At 39.9% G+C, this 20,196-nt stretch overlaps 1 protein-coding gene across 2 annotated transcripts in view; it reads right to left on the bottom strand.

The window, feature by feature from the left end:
• LOC109954665 (mannosyl-oligosaccharide 1,2-alpha-mannosidase IA) overlaps positions 1-20,196 on the bottom strand; it is a 193,856-nt gene that overhangs the window by 88,043 nt on the left and 85,617 nt on the right. The window lies entirely within an intron of this gene.

Below are 20,196 nucleotides of genomic sequence, written 5' to 3'. Positions count from 1 at the left end.
TTAGGGAACTGCCCAAGTCGAAATGACATGTTAAAAATATGGGTTAATGGTTTGCATATCCCCTCAATTACCCATTTAACAGTTGTCATAGTGATACCATCACTATCACTAGATGTTTTGTTACCACATTTATTCACTATCTCTATAATTTCCTTTTCAACTATGGGCTTCAAGGGCAACATTTTGAAGCACAGTTGTTGACAAATGAATTGATCGACTTAATTACTAATTTGATGCCTTTATGATCACACTGTGTACTCTGGCTAAGGTGTGTCTGTCTAATGTGACCACTGACTTTATAAAACACAGACAATGTGAAAGATCCCAGAAGTGAAGCCACCACAAGTGGATCGCCCGCTGGTGGATGATTGTTGTAAAGGTCATAAATCCTGCCCTCTCCATGTTAGCGGATGAGAGATGAGCCAAACTAAAACCCAAAGTACAAATCAAAAACATTTTTCCCAGAGATGATTTCTGTCATCAAAACCACTCAAAGCCATTTTCCAGGGCTACAAATACTTTATTACAATATCCCATACCAAAGCCTGACAAGATTGTTGTGCCATGACTGTGGCTAATATTCAGCTCAAATATACCACACGTCCACTCCTTGAAAACTCATCTGCTATGGTTTGCCTGCTGGCAGTTCACCTCGTAGTGTCTGTGAGAGGCCAGTGACAGCCTGAAGCAAGACTCTTGCAGTCTATGTAACTCTAAAGCAACATCTGTCACAGTTGTTTGCTATGTTGTTATGCTGTGTCAGATGTATGCTGGTCTATCATAACATGAAACCGTCCTGCTTCTGCTGAAGAAAATCCAATGTACTCTTAGACGCAACTCAAACTTTGACTCCATTACTTGAAGCTGGACTTTTTTTTAATATTATTTACTGAGCTGCCTTATCTTTTGTTCAATGACAAATAGTGATGGTGACAACTGAAAGCAGGGGTGTAATCAGATCTCCGATGCCCTCTGGTAATCCAACCCCAGAGGTAGGTCTCTGGCTGCAGGCAAAGCAGCAGTGGGGAAAATTCCAATTGAAAACAGCACCAAAGCTATGATGATTGATTGACTCTGAGGATAGATGGAGCAGATCAATCCATCATGATGTCCTCCATCGGCTTCCATGGTCTAAGATCCTATTTATTTCTGTAGCTCTTTGCTACAAATGGAAGGAGCTCTGGGGTATTCTCTGAACACCGGGGCAATAGATGTGCTCTATTAAGGCTGACAAACATATGTCATATGTGTCAACATAATGTCCTCCATAATGAATTTAGCATTTGAGCTTAGTGAGACTCAAACATAAACATACTAAAACAGATTGATACAGATAGATCAATAGAGTACTTTATTAATGCCACTGGAAAATTAAATTATATTATTACTGATAAAATAAATTTATCACTCAACTAAATGATCATTCTGCTAATTCTCTTTGCAGTAAGTTGAGTGTTTCACACTTAAAGCTCTAATATGCAAGTTCAAGAAAATCAAGCTCCTCCCACTCCTCCCTCTCCATTACACTCCTCCCAGCCCTTCACCTACATTCCTGTGGTGTTCACTGTCTCAGTTAATGCGGGAATTGGGCATTTGCTAGCAAGAAGCTACTACTAGCTTAAAGCCTCAGTGTTAGAGTAGTAGTAGACCAGAAGCACATTCATGTACTGACTGAGAGCCATGAACTCCGGGCCCTGATTTTGGCCTCTATAACTGGTCTGAAGGAATATCTCCGCCCTGCTACCAGACTGTTCAATGACTCTGGATCACTGGGGAATTTTTGACAACACCTCTTAAAAAGGTTATACACTGTAGCTTTATAAAACATTCAAAGAGACATAATAAAATAATCTAGAGAACTGTAACCAGGCATTGCAAAATAAGGACTGGAGATCAGAGATGGCAGCAAGGAGAGAAAACAGTAATTACCCAGAACTGATTAACAGGAGATAGGTAATGTAATAAACATGAGCTGGTACATTAATTTGATAAAATTATATTCTTGCTGCTCAAAGTGCACATAAATGCGCCAATACCCTCATGTCCTTTGAGCATCAGTATTAAAAGGTAGAAATTAATTGTACACAAATTTAACTGAGAGGTGTGCACAGGAATGTGCACGCTTATGTGTAGGCATGCTGAGTACACACAAAGCCATTAGTGAGACACTGCTCATTCTTCAGGGCTGCCACAGGCCAGTCAGTGTCGGTCAGGGGGTTACACTAGACGGACAGAATCCACATGATCAATCGCTCACTGCAGCCGGTTTGTGTTGTGATATTAGTGGCCTCACTCTTTTTGTCTAAACACACACACACACACACACACACACACACACACTTCTGAAATGTATATAGTATATCAATATAAACCACTCTTTCAGTACACTGGCAACATCTGCTCTAAGCTCATTTAACCAGCATATAATGTACAATGTGCATGCAAAATATAAGCTGAAATTCCTGAAATCCAATCATCATTGTAAATTCCTTTGACTTAAATGTGCAATACACAGTTAACCAGATATGAATAATAAGATTCCAGTGATGGAGTGTTTTAATACACCCATGGGAAAATAGGAGTTAAATCAGAACTATACATTTCTCACTTCAGCTCAAGGAACAAACAGCCAAAGGAATAAACTTTTCAAGAGGTGGTCAATAAGTCACCTGATTAACATTATCAAAGTTAATCTATTTGATGCACACACTGGAATTACACACTAATTACACTGCCCTATTACTAGTGGTTGCCAGTATCCAATTATCAATCAGCAGGACAATGAGCATCTTGTTAGCGCTAATGTTACCTGGCACCAAAGAAACAGGGTTAGCGAGATAGTGCTATCTGTGTGATGTTAACGATATCTTGCTGTTTGCTATTCGAGGCACATGGTTAGCAGTCCAGATAAAGTGTACTAATGAGATCACTCTAGGTGAGTGGACTTTTGATGGCGAGGGCCAACAAAACAATGGTGAGGGAGAAGAAAGTGATCTTAAAGGGAGTGGGATTAAGTAGTGTTATGAAGCAGAACATGAAAAAGGTAGGGAGAAATGAAGAATGTCCATTTATCAAGTCAGACTTTTCTGAATGGAATACCAGCATCATGTTTTAGCTTCCTTGAAGAGCAGATGTCAGATAAGTCAAGGAATATGAGTAACAGGTGAGGACGGAGGATCAACTGGATGTACTGTAACAATGCATATGCACACTTTCTTCACACTTCAGCCAGTTTTGAATGCATTTTAACTGATATGGAAAGCAAAGATGTTTTGGTTCATCACAGTTAAAAATCTAAGACTGTGTCACTAAGGAGAACAACAGTGTCATTTCAGCAAATGCCCCAAAATGACATTTACATTCAAGTGACAAAGTCCTTTAGCCAGAATTATTAGGAATCACGACACTTGTGTTTTGGAAGCAAAGGCCACAGTAGTGTCTACGGTTGTAACGATACAGCCAGCTCGCAATTTGGTTCGATGCACGATACAAGGCTTATGGTTCAATACTCTCATGATAACACAGATACAAAAGATACAAAAACTGTTATTCAGTTTCATGAAGTATATTGTCACATTTTTTTTATCACAATATGTTGTTCCATGATGCACTGTTACACCTATAGTAGTGTCATGTTATAGAGCCACAGGAGGTTGGAGCGGTAGGTTTATTCAAACCATGCATGATGATGAAGTCATTTTAACTTGAACATTTCCCTAAACCTAACCATGTCATTTTTGTGCCTAAACCTAACCAAACCTTCACCATAGTGAAGTGATATTTATTTTTTCCAACAGTGATTTGTTTTGGACAGTTTTGGAAGGCATAGGCAAACAAAATCATCCTGCGGCTAAGGCTGTCAGATCAGAAAACACTCACTGTGGTTTAAAAAAAAACAAAAAAAACCTCATTTTACAGTCGTACTGTGTGGGTTTTACAAGTGAGATGCACCACAGTAATGGCAGCTTGTGTATTTTGGCTTCAACCCTGATTTGTCTAGATACATTTTCAGCTGCTTCTGTTTGTAGCCATCCCAACAAACCCAAAAGTATTTCTGATGGCATGGCCAAAACAGCTTGGCGACAGTCCAAAGATAAGCCAGCAGAAACTGACAGTGCTGCTTTCAGAGGAAACTTGGACTAACTACAGATCCTTACTTCCAGATCCTTACTTAAGATCCTTACTTCCAGATCCTATCCTTGTGATTAGATGTAAGTGAAACTAAACTGATTATAACTGTAAAGTCGGTTCCAGCAGTTACTGTAAAACAAGGGTGTATACAAGGAGATCATTAGATGAGTTCAGCTGAATCCTCAATCATTCAATTGAAGCCTAGAAGACCAACTGACAGCCAGAAAGACAGAGCTATTTGGAGAGGTCTGTTTACTGAGACGTGTTCTTAAAATCACAGGGCTAAGGAGAGCTGACCTTGGCATCAAGCAATATGCATAGCTGTGTTCTGTGTGAGACACTACTGTTTTAGACAAAAGCAGATGAAGCAGGGCAGTGGGACAGCTCAGAAAACAGCCCAGCTCACAGCGAAGACTCAGGCTGTTGGAGCAATGATTGGTAACCTGCTTAAAGCTCACAGTGCGTGTGGGTGTGCACTGAGGAATTATATATGCAAAAACAAAGATTCCCCTATATTAAACCCACTATGAACCTAACTCTAATGTAGATCCAGAAACAGTTATTTGTAGCCTTCAAAAATCAAATTCCCATTTGCGTCTTCTTTCACTGTGAATTTATTCAGTTGTAGATGAAGCAATCTTAGTCTCTTTGTTGGGCTCATCACAGCATTGTCATGAGCAGTCAGGGAAAATGTCCAAATTAAATTTTTTTCTGAGCACTTTAACCTCTAGAGTCCTGAGCTTTGGAAACCCAAGCTGTGCGGTCCTCATATGAGGACGCAGGGACTCTAGAGGTTAAGCACTCCTGACATCTGTGCTGCCTTACAGCCTGAGATTTAAAGCTCAGAGAGGTAAGAAAATCTCACAACAAGGTCTGTTTTCTATCACTTTCATTGTGACGTTATGATCATAAAAGTTTTCCGTTTTATTTATTTTTTAATCTATTCTATGGCATCACCTGGCACATCAGGTAAGACACACGGTGAATATTAGCTATTTGACTGCTTACTGAAAAACAACATTTTGTACAATGCTTTGTCCATGCAGTCGGTACTGTGTCCCTGAACATCGGGAATGAATCTGACTGCCGTGCTGCCATGGCTACCACTTCTGTGAACATAACACTCCTGCTTAGCATGTATGCACATACACTACACTACAGCAAAAAAAAAAAAAAAAATAAAAAAATATCACACCATTACACTCGCTACACAACGAGTTAGTATTCAGAATGGACCATGTGGTCAAAATCAAAGGCAACCTCTCCTGATTGCACCCCATCTCACCCCACACAGCCCCCCTCTCTGTCCCCCTCTGTCTCTCCATTTTCACCATTATGGTAATCACACAGTAAATCTGCCCTGAATCTGATGATGTTTTGTGCCTTCCAGAGTGAGAGCACTTGCTTGGCAAGACAAAAGAAGGGCCAGAGAATTGATAGATCAAGGCACTTTAGAGCTGGAGTCAAAATAAATTACTTCCATTACAAAGGCCTGCAGAGGAGGATGCAACTAAGCCTGAAGCATCAGCTAGCATCACAGACAGGCAGGCATCTTTTATTTTAGAGCATATCAATGTTTGGCTTCTGCATGTTGCACCAGGGAGCTCATGAATACTTGTCAGAGGGAGACAATATCAATCTCTCATTGAGGACTGAGCCACTGCAATTTATTTTGGTGCAGTATGCTGATTTTATTTTCTTCTACTACTTTTTAGGCAAGCATCCAAATCTCCAAATTAAAAACCTGGAAGCTCCTGGTCTGAGGTAGACAGAAAGCATTCTTTTATACATAGTATAATTATTTATTTGAAGAATGATCTTTAGCCTTTTGACCCATGGATTAAGTTCAATTTTAGTGTTTTGTTTACTTTTTGTGTACTTGTTAATTAGATGGCCTGTGGTATAAGAGCTGAGACTTGCTTTAGCAAGTAAGCAGGAAATATGTAGAAGATCATGCCTGTGACCTAATGTTAGAATCAGTCTAAATGAAGGCAGCAGTAACCATAACTGTGATGTTTGGACTGTTTCATGTCAGTCAAGCTCCATTAAGTTGAGTTTACAAGAACAGGCAACCCCACACACTGAAGGTTAGAAATAGGATTTGTCATTTGTTACCTGGCTTTGACAATGATTGTCAGAGCATCAAAGACTAAACAGCCAATCAACACATCTTCATATGTTAATCTAATCACAAGAAAATACAAAATGCACACTGTCCAGACATGATTAGAGAGTCTCCAGACTCGGTACACACATCAATCTAATTGCAGCAATCTAATTTGCCACTCTGGGAGAGAGTGGGGTGTCAGTGTGGCAGCCTTGCCTGATGTGACAGTGTCTCATATGAGATTACACACCACACACAGTGTTATCGAATTCCTCGCCTCCTCCCTTTCCCAAAAGCTTCTCTCTTGCATTGATCAACAAACAGGCCAGAACAGAAGGAGAGAGGGGATCATACATCTGACACTCTATCACCCCAGAAAACCTGACTGGGGATGACGGCTAAAGACAGAGGCTCTGATTAGGCACTTGGTAAAGACACTTAGTCAATGCACCGCAGCAGCAGTTCAGCCAGTCATCAAGTCATCCAATTTATATTCAGAAGGTAAATACAGAGGGGGGGTAAAGTAGTATCCTGACTAATAAAGTAATATACTGTAATTACATAAAACCTTCTTTTGTAGTGTGGAACAGCACAACAAACTTTTTTTTTTTCCAGTCTAAAGTTTCAAGTGTAACCTTGACTGAAACCCACCTTAATCTCTGATTTCTTCTGGAGATAAAGTAAGACAGGACTTCCCATACTGTCCACCAGACTCTATTTCATCTGAATGATGCTTTCTAGCTCTCTAATTGCATCCTGAAAAATGTGCAGCCCGAACTGTTTAGGAGGGTTGTAATAACCTGTTGACAAAAAGCACCTGTCAACTGGAGAAATTAAAGCAGCCATCTTAAAAAAAAAGCAGCTGCTGCACATCATTTGTGCAGTCCTGCAGACATTTAAGGTAACAGAAGAACCTGGAGTTACAGGTCTGTGTGTGCTACACGTGTGTGCAGAAAAGAATGATCAGAGCTTCTGGCATCTGTGGTTAAATAAAACCACTGGATTATTTTTTTTAAATTTATGACAAAAACTAACTGTTGCACATTTTTATCACTTGAATGGCACGGCTGCTTGCTCACCTGCAATTTCACACTCGGTTACAATGGAAATGCAAACTTTGTAACAAGCCAGCAGAGGTCAAACTGGCTGCTGGTAAATTTTCCTTACACTCCTGGCACCAGCTCCAACACGACAAGGTACAGTGTTCACTGAAGGAACAAAAACATTTCTGCTCTGTGGGTTGTCAGCTTGTGAAGGAGTCAGACAACAGCAGCTCTGAGAGACATCCAGACAGAGAATGTTCTGAAATGTAAACACTACTCTCTGTTTTCATGGAACACAAAAGGCAGAAACAATAACAGAACAGTTGCTGGTGGATGATGAATGAACATGAGGACAAAAGCTAAATGTTCCTTTGCACCTGGCAGACAGTGGTTTGAAGGGAATTTAAACTGGGGATCATCACTGAGAAGACTGGAAGTCTGATGAGTCACAGGGGACAGTTTCAAAGATGATGGATGAAAAAAATGGGCATGTTAGCACAAAGGAGCAGTGAGACTCTTCAGCTTAGTGAAATATTAATACTGAGAGGAAAGTCAGGTTGAGATGAGGCAAAGCTAAAAGGAAAAAGTACTATATATTAATAGTCCCTAAAATAAGTGAATGAAGCAAAATCTGCTCATTAATGCCACCACAGGCTTTAGAGCTTGGCAGGAAATGCTTGCGATTAACACTGTCAAACACTGATTGCTATACACTAAACAGCATGTCTCAAGTTGCAGAGACGTCATCATCAGAGTGACTCTGGCAAAAACATCACTAGAGATGGATCAATCACAGATTACATAACCACAGAGTTTAAAAATTTTATTAGGACCAAATATCAGGAAGGAACAACACGAAGGCATTTGAGACTTTATCAGAATGCAGCAAATTTGACCCTCACCCTTCTATTCGCCAGACTGAGACTGAATCGTTACAGTAAAACAGAGCTCAATCCCTTATAATCCTCCTGCTTCGTCCACATTTTGCAACCAGTTTTTCATAATCTTGCTATAAGCCCTACATAGAAGCTTGTGATGATGTGCTCATGCTGACTGAGGGGGAATCTGTCCTAATCCGAAAAGGGACAGGCAGAAATTTGGTGGTGGTGATGATAATGAAAGATGGCTCCACTTTCTTCTTATGATAATAACTTTCTTTTCCCTGTTACCATATGATGGATGAAGAAGCAAATCAAGTCAATACCCCCAGCACATAAGAACTTCCTATACATTAAGTGATCAGCAAGGAAACATCTCAAATACAATGAAATGTTATGAGTTGGAGAGGATGTACTCTGTATCCTCAGACTTATCTGAACTGTTTTCTCTGTTATATGCATGTTATTTCTGCAGGTTGTCATTAGTGCCAGCAGATGAAGAGCTGTGCATCCAGGGGTGTCAAATACATACATTGGGATGAAGCCTGCTCTCACAGCAGGTTCACCCCCTGAGTGCATTAGCAGAGGCTTAGTGTCAAGTACCTCGTCTGTCTGCACCTTAAATGCTCCAGCACGCAGCTTGGTCAGGGTGAAACGTCCTTCATTCTTCTGATCTCTAGGTTTTCCTGAGTTCAGTGAGTAAACTTAACTGACTTCTCATGAGCCAAACTTGATCACAAGCAGTTTTTTTGCTGTTCTCAATCCCTACACATCCCAACATATGCCTTTAAATGATTATTATTAAGATTCACGAGTATAACTGTTTTCCAGCAGTAAAACAGTCCTTGACACGTACCTACACATTCACGAGTATAACTGTTTTCCAGCAGTACTTTACCTCCTTGACATGTACCTACACACGTATTGCTTCTGGCTGACTATAACACTACTAGAAATTTGACATACTGTAATATCTGTGTCGGGGCATTAACAACAGTGAACAGTAATATCACTTAAATTCAAACAGCCACAGAGGCATTTATCCAGCTGTAGGGCTGATGTTGTTACCCACTGCTTATCAGCTTACATGTTTTACGTCCTGATCCAAATCATGGAGTAAACTGTTGTTGTGAGCTTTGACAGACAAATCTTCTGGGACCATCACAAAAGACAACCAATGCTAGACGCCCTCCTTACTGCAATATCCACTGAACACAGAGCGGACTGTGCAGGAGCTGCCAGTGACTCAAGCAAGCCCTGGAATGACATGAATGCAAAGCAAATAAAGGTGTAAATTCATAACATTAGCAGTGGCTGTAGGCTTTCTGCATGGAATAACTCAGCAACAGATAAATATACAGTCTGTGGAGAGCAGGATTTGCTCAAATAAGAGCTGTATACGAAAAAATGGATGACTTTGGATTAATAGGTTTGCTTGTGAAGACTTAACAACCCATCCCATGTCCAACTATACACCCCAGTAGATTTTAAAAAGTAAACTCCACTTGCATATTTAGTAAACCAGACATGAACCAGAGCCTTGTAAATACACTGACAGGTCAATATTCTCAACTGATATCAGGTGATCACTGATATATCACAGATATATGCTGGTAGACTTGCAAAAATAAAACATCATAAACTGCAGAAATAAATGCTTTGTCGTTATATTTTTAGAGATTTAAATATACATTTTTTATTGTTTTTAAGTTATGGCATCTGTCACAAAAACCCAATAGCTATCAAGCTCTACTACAGTGTGCTCATTCTCACATATCTTAATGGCACTTCAGTATGTATAAATCATTTGCTCTACATTACCAGGATGATAACAACGCTTTACATATTACAATTATGATGATATGTAACATGTCAGGCAGCAGTTTCAGTCTGAGGACTTAATGGTTCCAGAACAAATAGGCAATATCAAATTAAGGGTTAGGATCCACTCTTCGAGGGGTGGGGGTATCTGATTTGTCCCCTGGCGTTGGTCACTATGGAGACAGATTTTTCCTACTGTGCCATGACAGAGCCCATGTGGGTGGATGGTGACAGCCCTTCACTCAGTGTGTGGCTCCAAAGTGCCAGGCTGTGATAGGCACCATTTGTGTAGCCCTACGTTTAACCCTAATGACAAAGGAAGCTGTCACTCCCTCCCCCGTTCTCTCTAACCTCCATAGTGCCCCCTTCAAGACCAGGCACAAGGCCCATTGGGAGGTAATTGCCAAGGAGGGAAAAACCTGCTCTGTCTAATATGTGGGAGGAGTAGATAGCAAGCAATTGTTAGTAGAAGTGGTTGCCAGCTGGATGCTTTTAATAAAAATGTTCCTTAGATGATACAAAGAGATGTTTGCAAATGAAAGAGGTGCTTATGGTTAAGTCTTATAGCATGTGTGTTTGTAAGCGTGTGTGTGCATGTCTAACTCCTTTAAGAGTCTCCTCTAAGCAGCACTATCTTTGCAAAAGTGCTCTCTCAACAGGATCTGTCACTGCTTTGTTTGCTGCACAAGATGAGTGAAAATTAGTGAAACTCGCTCACCACTTTGTGGGGCTCCAAGGAACCAGAGGACCACCTTTACTCTATAAAATATTTATTTCATCTTTCAATTGCACCTCCAGCCAGAGCTGACTAAATAATAAATATCCAGGGCTTCATCATTTGGGCCATCGATCCAAACTAAATCAAGTTTTCAAACCATCTCCTCCCTCCTCCTCATCTCCATTATGTAAGAGCACCTGGCAGTGCTTTACATCATCTGAAGAGCCCTTGGGATTTTCTAATAAACACTTCTGTTTTTAAATGGTCCCCCAGGCACGCCATAAGAGACAGGCAGAGGGGGTTCAGCCTGTGTAGCAAGAAACATCTCATTCTGCATTCCAGGACCACTCTCAGTGAAAGCCAGTGACCTTATGCTCTTTAAATGCACCTCTTGGGATGCCGAGCGAAAAGGAAATAATGAGGGTAAAGCAGGGGGGATGGATCAAAATGAAGAAAGGATTATATAAGATACAGGCAGGGAAACAATTTTTTTGTAAAAAAGGGTCTTTACTCTCATTTGCTGTCAAGAGACAGAAAGCTGGACAGTAATTGTGAATAGCAGCATGGGTCCAATCCCCTTAAAAGCCATAGGACACCCACTGTTGATGAATAATCTCTGGAGTGAGGGAGGGGCAGCTGTGACAACTAATGTAATGTTGCCTCTTTTCATCACAATCACATGCCTTGGCCCCAGCATCTGTTGGACAATGGTTCTGGCTTGGCATTTAATGGGCCTTGTGCTTCAGTTAGTGACCCACGAATGCAAGCAAGAGGGTAATGACGTTGTTTAAAAAGGGGATGAAAGTCTCTTTAATCCTGCATTTAGGCTCTGGGACAGGTTTACTTCCTGTTTCGGAGAGCATGGAGAAAGTGATGTACTGTAGTATCACAGGGCTACAGAGCATACGGTGAACTGAAACTGCCAGTGTTTAACTGAAGTATCACACATACCAACATGCTAAACTGAGAAAACTGTTGAGTATAGCGCCAAAATCTTCTGTTCAGATTATAGTCTTGCAACCCTAAATCAGAAAAAAGTTGGGGCGATATGTAAAATCAAAACTAAAAATAGTGATCTGTAAATCATCTATGCCCTGTATTACACTGAAAACAACACAGCAGCACATTATTTGATGTGATACCTCATCAATTTGAGGTATCACAAATACCTTTCTCCTCAAAGAAAGACAGGAAGGGGTTTGGACATGTCACCCTCTACAGTACAGAACATAATTAAAAGATTCAAGGAATCTGGAGGGATTTCAGTTTATAAAGGGCACAAGCTGGATGACCGTGCTCTGTGATCCCTCAGACGGCACTGGATCAAGAATTGTCACTCTTCTATAAGTGATATAACCACATGGGCTCAAAAGCCCAGTCTGTCATGGTCTGGGGTCGTGTCAGTGCCCTTGGCAAAGCTCGCTTACACGTCTGTGATAGCTCCATTAATGCTGAACTATATGTAGGGATTTTGGAGCAACATATGCTGCCTTCAGGACGACATCTTTTCCAGGGACGCCCATGCATACTTCAACAAGACAATGCAAAACCTCATACTGTGCATGTTACCAAGGCCTGGCTGTGGAGGAAAAGAGCACGAGTGCGGGACTGGCCTGTCTGCAGTCCTGACCCGTCCTCAATAGAGAATATGTGGCGCATTTTGGAACCCAAATTGTATCCACATAGACTGAGGACTGTTGCGCCTTAAGACTTGTTTGCAGGAAGAATGGGACAAAATTACAGTTAACACATTTAATCACTTGGTGTCCTCAGTTCCTAATTGTCTTTTAAGTGTTGTGAAGAGATCATCATTTCATTGTATTACCTCATCACTAGCCCTAAAATGCATACCATTTTTTTTTGGAATGTGCTGCAGGCATCAGAATTGAAGTGTGTTTATTCTGAACAAAGAATAAAGTTGATGAAGTATCACATCAAATAATGTGCTGCTGTGTTGTTTTCAATGTAATGCAGGACAAAGATGATTTACAAATCACTGTTTTCAGTTTTCATTTTACACACCATCCCAAGTTTTTCATTTTGTTTTCTTGTTTGAGTGAAACAATGGAGAAACTTGATCTTGCAGTCTGTGACCGTTTGTGGGGAGTTGTGGGAGCTTTTGTGTCATTCACTCTAAAGGCCTCATGACTAATCCTCTCTTTACAAGAGGTTAGCACAGGGGACCAATTAATGTCTCTCCCACATCTCTGTTGGAACCACAAGCAAGAAAATGTGTCCAAGGTTTCAAGGGCCCTACATGGGTAGACAGAGTTGAATTGAGGGAACCATTCTCAAACTTTTTCCCAGACTGGTAACAAAGGGGAAATAAGAGTAACACATTCTGAAGACTGTCCAACAGACCCTCCTCATTCACAGAAGGTTTATCCTGAATTGCCTTTCTTTTCAGCCCAGAAAACAGAGCCTGGTGAAAAAAAAGTAATAACAATATGCACAGCCTCATTTGCTTCCAGTGATGAATGGTAAGATTTACCAAGGGTGAACAAAGATGTTGTAGAATAAACACACAAACAAGTCTCACCAAGTGGCTACAACCTGTTTTAGTTGAAGTAAAGGTCAGTTACACTCAGCCAAACATGTATGCAATTACCTGATTAGTGTAATAATAATAATAATTCAGAATACAAAGATCAAAATACCAAAGAAGGTGGATTTTTGCTTGGCTGTGCTCGTTTTTGTTTGGAGGGCTTGATGTAGTTGTTTTAAGATCAGGATCAGCATCTTCTTTTGTCTAGTTGCGAGTGTGTAAGACCTCTCCAGTATGTACCTGCTTGTGTTTAAATTCAAAGATGGGGGGTCTTCATTTGGTCTTGCTCTGAGATAAACTGGAAATACAGAACCATCACCACCGATTCTTTTAGTTAATGCTCTCCACTATGAAAGTAGGGCACAAGAGCTCTGGGAGCCAAACACTGAAAATAATTCAGCACACTGAGGGCTTTGGCTTGCAATTCTTGCACAGATAGCAAGTATCCCAATAAGATCACTTTCCCACACTCTTTGAAATCTGTTCATATCTACACATTGAAGTCTTTTTCCAATAGCCTGAAGTATTAAACATTCCTCATATCATCGCATCTTCCTTTTGTCTGAGCAATCTGACTTTTCCTCCGTAGACTGCCTCTCCTCGCCCTGTTACACCTCCTTGCCAATCATTTGTCACAAATTAATTGATCCATGACGGCAAAAGCCCACCTCTGTTGATCTTGACAGACAGAAGACTTTTCAGTGGAGGCACAGAAAACAAAAACAAAGAGGAGGAACTACACAAAGCAGATGACAGGTTGATGGACAGAGATGACAGGCTGAAAGAAAAACAGACAGTGACAAGGTACAGTAGTGTAATCAAGTTGGTTTCTAGTGCAGTAACTATCATTCTTAAAGCTGTTATAATCAATATTTTTATAAAAAACAATATTTCAAATGACTCAGATAAAACTGTGTGCAGTAAAAGGAGTTGCAGGTGGTGGTAAACCTCCAGAAAATTATTTCCTGAATCTGCAGCTCCCTTTAGTTTTATGGAGCTTTGCAGTGAGTTTCGGCTCATTATTTAGCTGTGTTTTGTAGTTTACTGTTCTGATTCACTCTCATAGCGTCGTTTTCACCTGCTCAGCACCAAAGGACAGATCAGCTAGTCAGAGAAGATAATGGAGCACTTACAGTAGTAGCTGAAGTGCCAGACAGCAAAAATCACAGATGTAAAAAGAGAGTGAAAATTGGACATTGCCAGGTGGAAACAGAACTCGAAATGATAATGTTGCTCTGTAAGTCATGGATGTTAAATTAAGTAACTTTTAGTAACAAGTCTGTCATATGTCAGCTGTTTAAGGTTGAATGAATGTAATTTAAATCCTACTGCTTGGTGGATGTTTCATCCTGAACTCCCACCCTGTATTGAGACCCTTAAACATACTTTGATTCAACAAACCATTTCAGTTTTAAGTCAACACATCCTGCTCAGCAGTAATGCATCATTAGCCTAATGCTAAAGTCAATAACAGCATGCAAGATATCCTACAATTAGTCCAACTGACCTTCGTCAGTGGTTTATGTCAGTCACGGCGAAAACAGATGATAATATCAGTAGCAAATACTGAAGCTAATCCTTAAAGTTATTAACAAATGTAAATATAAAATAAAAGTTCCTGAAGTATGCAAAGACAAAGTCAATCATGTGCCAGAGTTGAGTTCACCGCAAGGCTCAAGTGTGATTATACTGGTGAAATTTACTAATGAAAAACAAAACCCCTTTGGAACCACAAACTCGTGAGCATTCTGTTAGCAGTGCAAACACACACTTCTCTGTAGTCTTCAAAAGAAAGATGAACTTTTCCAACATACAGGAGAGGTCTTTGTCATTAATAAATAAAACTGAATTCCAATTAGTCCTGCAATGCTACTCTCCAAAATAGCACTGTTCAACCTCAGACTAAAAATTCCTTGTTTTGCTCCAAGATTGACATTTAATCTTCACGAATTTATCAGTGAAACATTTTTAAGGGTTATTGGTACCAATTTTTAACTGCATATTTTTAAAATATGTGAAGGTAATGCTCCCTAATAAAAAAATTATTTTTTTAAGGAAAAAAAGGATATGAATGTGCATATTTTAACTTGTTCATGGAAAGAATAAAGAGCCACATTCAACCTTGAGGGTCATGACAGAGGAAAGAAGAGAGGGATTACAGCCAAAAAAAAAGGTGAGAGAAAGATTATAAAAAAGTGAAAGTGTGCCAGAGAAGCTGTGTGAGGAGGAAAACGTCTCTCTCTGCCTTTCTGTGGTTTGGCCTCTGCCTCAGAGTGTAGAGCAGCAGGGATGTTCTGGTGACTCTCAGCATACTGACAAGCTTCTGATGACAACGCTAACTGTAGATCCAATCTTGCCACATCTCTGTTTACTCTGGGGATTAAATTAAAGAACACAGCATCCAATTTCATACCTGGCTTCTCTTACCACCCTTTACAATGTGACATTTACTCGCTAGCATGATGCCCTTTCTCTATTCCTCTCCCCGACTCACTCTCTCTCTTACTACTCATAGATAATACACTGTGCGGCACACAGGGATTGTTGAAAGCAGGAAAACGATGCCAGCTTTACACAGAATGGAGATACATGTGCTTATTGGATTAACTATATTGAGTTGAAGGTAGTTGTTCCCCTTCCTCCACACTTGGAGTTTGAACTGTTTCTCAGAGAGAAATAGTTGCCAGAGACAACTAGCTTACTCTGTTCCAGCTTTTTTGTTTTTATATCAATTGGATATGCATTAAGTTATACTGCTTAGCTGCGGCTGCACAGATAAAGATGGCAATTAGCTGCCAGACTCTGAGGACTACCTATTGTGACAAACCTCTGGTCCCAACAGCACAATTATTTGAAAAGTGTGGCTTCAATGTAGAATATTAGCTATGAAAAAAATTGCACTTATTACAAATTGATTATTAACACATACATGCACACACAAAATTACTACAGATGCTCACTCTGGGGCTGAGCAGCATCCAGAAAAAACAGAAGTCTCTTTTTTTAATAATGCAAAGCTTTGAGGCACCATCACACCATGCACTGTAATATTTCATTCAAAGAACTGACTCTAATGTAAAAGGTTTGCTAGTCCTGCTGATCCCAAAGAGAATAAAGCACCATATCTCACCATCTGCTTTCACCTCACTGTTTTGACTCCAGTTTGTCTGGTCAGCTCACACAGAGCAGCATAAGACTGTACATGGGCCACAGCTTCAAACTGTAACATCAGACAGGCTGACTTTATACTACCAACCCAGCATGAAGTGGCAGATAGCCCAAATAAATGAGCAGCTGGTAGTGAAAGAATGCAAAGCGCCTCAGTTATTATTTATCTCATGACAAAGAAGCATTTAGACTTGTGTACTGAGAGGTAAAGTTGTAGCCAAGAGGAGTGGAGTCCACAAGTTTTCAATGCCTAAGAGATTACTGACAGTGAAAACAACATTATGCAAGTTGAAGAAAAAAAAAACACACTCTTTTTCAGTTACATATCTAGCAAAGCCATCACTGCTGCAAACCATCTGTTTCCTATTCATTGATGACATGAGGAAAACCCTCCGATATAGAATGAATAGAAACACAATTACTGCGAGGAAGATAAAGCATGATACAATCTGAATATGTGCAACACATCTGGGATAGAAAAATCTGACTCTGAGTTACAGATCAAAACAAACTATAGGTAACAAAAGCACAACAATCACGACCTCTCTGAAGCCAGCATTAGTGGATGAAACCACAGCTAAACTCTAAGCTCTTTGTCCCTGATCAGCCAGTATTATGCAGTAGTGATTGCTTGCTAATATGTTATCTAATACTTGGAGAGTTGATAGAGAAAGGCTCTTTGCTGTGAGAATGTCTGGAGTCTATTTTCTGCCTCCTGACAGGAAATTGCTCAATGCAGCTTTAACACAAACAAATCACAGCAACTGACTATCATCATCCCTATAATCCCTCAAGTTTTAACACTGACAACAGTGTAGTTTATTAGCTTCTACTGTCCTCGACTGTTCTTCCTTCTTAATGACAACTTATATCCCAAGTAGTTTAAGTAGAGGATGCCTTGAAAACTAATCTTGAGACATTATCTGAGGTATATTAAAGGGCCATTAAACAAAGCAGGCTCTCTGCAAGAACATATCAGCCCAATTAAACTGAAGAAAGTAAATAACAGCAAGTGGGGAATTCTACCTTTTTTCATTATATTTTGGGCTTGTACTATTGTTCTCAAATGATTTTAGGCAATACATAGTCTCTGTTAGAAAAACCACTGAAATATGAAAAGAATGAAGATGTTCTGTTGATTCTTATTAAACAAATATGGCAAAAAGATTAAATGAAATGATATTCAGAAATACAAACTCATTATATGAAGCAACTGATGGCCACTAATAAGGTAAAAGCTGTGTTTGATGTGTATTTCTATGCTTCCACACGGGTCATGGCAATGGCCCATGAAACATTAGGTTTTTGGGTTGTCCCGACCATATGTTCATCCCATTCTTGAGGAAACGAAACCACTGATGACTGGTTGGCAAAAGCATATAAAGGCGAAGCGGTAAATCTTGCTTCAAGATTATCCACCATCCAATATCTTTGTACAAGTTTAAGTACCGCTAATGGGCCAATATAACCAGTAAAACGCAGTATTCTCCTTGCCAAAATGTGGTTAAAGCTAATAATTTGATACTGAAAAGGGTCTTCTACCTCATATTGCCTTTAATTCTCTCTTGTGGGTTATTTCTTAAAGATTACCAACCATTCAGTACCTGTGTACCAGTTTTATTTCACTCTTGTGGGTTATTTTTATGCCTCTGTGCCAGCAATAGCTGTGGCCAAAGGCATTATGTTTTCATGTTTTCCATCGGTACACAGGTACATCTGGCCATATGTGCATCTGTCTGTATGTCTGTCTAGCCCATTCTCCTACAATGATATCTCAGGAACGCCTTTAGGGAATTTCTTAAGATTTGGCAAAAATGTCCAGCTGGATTCAAAGATGGACTAAATAGATTTTGGTGGTCACAAGGTGAAGGTCACAGAGCCCTCACGTACATCCCATTCCCATGAATTTGACAGTTTTCTTCTAATTTCTTTAACTGAAATTCAGCACTCCGATTCAAAACCTCACATACGTTTTTTTTTTTTTTGTTGCATGTGTACAAGGTTTTTAAAATGTTGGTGCTCTTTTCAAATGCATCCTACTTAGTGAATTAAGCTGTATCCTAATTAGATGCTCTGACTAAAATCCACTCCAAAATCAGGGTTCACATGAGTTTATAGATTTCATCAGAAAATAATGCTGAATTGGTTGCTTTGAAATATATGACCTATCACATCACAGCAAGAAGGTTCCAGATTCGAGCCCAGGCCAACTTGGGGCCTTTCTGTGTGGAGTTTGCTTGTTCTCTCTGTGCCCGTGTGGATTCTCTCTGGGTACTTCGGCTTCCTCCCACAGTTCAAAGACATGCAGCTTAGGTTGATTGGCAACTCTAAATTGCCTGTAGGTGTGAGTATGTGTGGTTGCCTGTCCCTGAGTGTCAGCCCTGTGACAGGCTGGCGACCTGTCCAGGGCGTACCCTGCCTCTTGCCCAATGTCGGCTGGAATTGACTCCAGCCCTCTCGAACCAATTTGGGATAAGCGGTATAGATAATGGATGGCTGGATGGATGGCTGGAGCTTGCGTCATCGCATTAATAAAGGCAAATCTCTATGATGAGGGAAAACTCAGGTATGGGAGAGAGTCCCCGTCCAAATCTTATTAAGAACAGATCCTCCTTTTATTAAAGGATTTATTGTGGGATTTCCCTGTGCAGCAGTGTGAACTGAGTGATACGCTCCACTGCAGAGGACCCGAGGAACTCTCTGGATCTGATTCCAATTAAAATCTGCAACACCCCTGGAAGGTTTCACATGCTGAGTGAAAGTCAAAGAACACTTGTGACAAAAGCTCCCTGGTGTACAAACAGGTGCTAGTTGTTACCTTTCGTCTGACAGCTTGAAACAGATAAATAATACATTTAAAATCTCTTTTCATTGTGATTCCTTTTAAGTGAGGGTGTAAAGATAGGTTTAAGAATGTTTGGGGTTTTTTGCCTCCTTTCAGCTGTGAATTAAACTAGTGTTATTGGTCTAGATTGATGGAAGCACTACTTTAGTTCCTCAGAAGAAAACTCACTTAGAAGCATTACAAAAAAACAAAGCTGTAGTACAATAAGATTACAATGACCTTCAAGAAAATAATTATCTAAAATACCTTGATAAGACTGCAACTAATGATTATTTTGAACTTCACTTAATCTGATGATTTGTGTGATAAATCCAATAATTTGATTTGTGAAACAGAAAATATTGAAAAATCACAGTTTCCCAGAACCCAAAATGAAAACCTATACAAATTGTTGGTATTTTAGCTTGTTAAGTGGCTTAAACGATTATTTGATATCTCAATAGCAAAAAGGCAACCGTGCTAAATGGACAAAAACAAGCTCCAATTTAAAGCACTACAAAAAAGACAGCATACAAACATTTAACTGGAGAAAACATTAATTATACTGGACACAAGTAGGACACAGCTAGCAGCTGCCCACCTTAGTGCCATCCCCTACTGCTCTTTTCTGGAGGAAAACATCATGTTATTTGTGCATAACCATGTCAAATGGAAAGTTCCACAGCATGGTTCACACATCAAAAAACAAAGGATTAATATTGCTTCAGAGATGTTTTTCTGCTGTGAGCCGAGTTGGCTTGTAGTTTTGGTCTAAATGGAGCTCAGAGGGCATTTTGTCCTCATTTGGCAAGATTAATTTCCTTGTGATGTCTGTTTGCTTGTGGACATACTGGCTTACTTTTTGTACCTCAGTACTGTGGAAATTGCCCTTTTTGTTATTTTTTATTTATTTTTATTGGCTGACACCCATATCTTTTCCTTAAGTTACACAGAAATTGAT

Source organism: Monopterus albus, unplaced genomic scaffold (assembly GCF_001952655.1).
Source record: "Monopterus albus unplaced genomic scaffold, M_albus_1.0 scaffold11.1, whole genome shotgun sequence".
NCBI lineage: Eukaryota > Metazoa > Chordata > Actinopteri > Synbranchiformes > Synbranchidae > Monopterus > Monopterus albus.
This window is presented reverse-complemented; position numbering and strand designations above follow the sequence as displayed.